General features: G+C 37.2%; 1 protein-coding gene across 1 annotated transcript in view; it reads left to right on the top strand.

The window, feature by feature from the left end:
• Nucleotides 1-1,005, top strand: part of LOC101859082 (putative uncharacterized protein DDB_G0289963) — a 36,389-nt gene that overhangs the window by 4,249 nt on the left and 31,135 nt on the right. The gene's annotated exons all lie outside the window — the stretch shown is intronic.

The following is a 1,005-nucleotide window of genomic DNA, read 5'->3' as shown; positions in this document are numbered from 1 at the left end:
CTGAAAAAAAAGAGCAGCAAAAGCGGGAAAAAGTAAAGTTGAGAGGCAGTGCTGCTAAATGAGACAGCTGTTTGAAAGAACAATTAAAACACACACAAAATAACAGTGGGTTCAATGTCGAACAATTTCCTGTCACTGTTGGTGGAGCTATTTTTGTTACCGGCTGTTACTCTCTCCTCGGTGTCCGGGATAGGGCAATGTGGAAAGAAGGAAGAGAAGTCGAAGCATAAACGAAATCTAACTATGAAAAATGATATGTGAGGCAGCGTGGTGGAATCAGGCTCTCATCAAAATAATCAAAGTGAAGAAACTTGCATTTTTCCGCATGCTTGTGAATTTTTATCAAAATTTTTTTTTTTGGCTCAACACCTTTCATGCCCATTAAAGAACTCATTTCTGAGTGGATTTTTCTGAAACGCGTTGATTAAAGGCACACAAATGAAAATGTTCAGTTACCACGGACTCTTAAGCTAAGGAAATAACTAATCGTTGGCGGCCATTGTTTCACTAATTTTAGCTCTGAAAACAGGTGGCACCCACCTCCTTCTTTCGCAAATATCTCGACTTGTATAAAAGATAAATGGATATTTTTATCCTCCAATAAAGAAAAGTGAACAAGCTTTAAGATGATACCAATAACTCTACATGCCCAAAAGTTGACGAGAGCCTGATTCCACCACGCTGCATCACATATCGTAATTCTTGATAAAACCTCTTTATTCTCAACATGATTGTTAATTTTGTTTTTCTCTCCCTCCTCAAAGCGAAGCAATATTGTTGCGTGTTTTGCCGCTGCTTGTTTTTCGTCTACCGTTCTTTTTTTTCACTTTTGCTATTAATTTCCCTGTCCGTTCGTGATAAAATGTAGCCAACATTGTGACAGTTTGTATAAGATATTGAAACTCATCATCATGAACATCATCATCATTTTTATCTTCATCATCATCATCAGCATCATCATCATCATCATCATCATCATCATCATCATCATCATCATCATCATCA

The sequence above is a fragment of the Aplysia californica genome, unplaced genomic scaffold (assembly GCF_000002075.1).
Source record: "Aplysia californica isolate F4 #8 unplaced genomic scaffold, AplCal3.0 scaffold00059, whole genome shotgun sequence".
In the NCBI taxonomy this organism is placed as follows: Eukaryota; Metazoa; Mollusca; class Gastropoda; order Aplysiida; family Aplysiidae; genus Aplysia; species Aplysia californica.
Note: the sequence above shows the minus strand (reverse complement) of the source record. Positions and strands in the feature narration are given on the sequence as shown.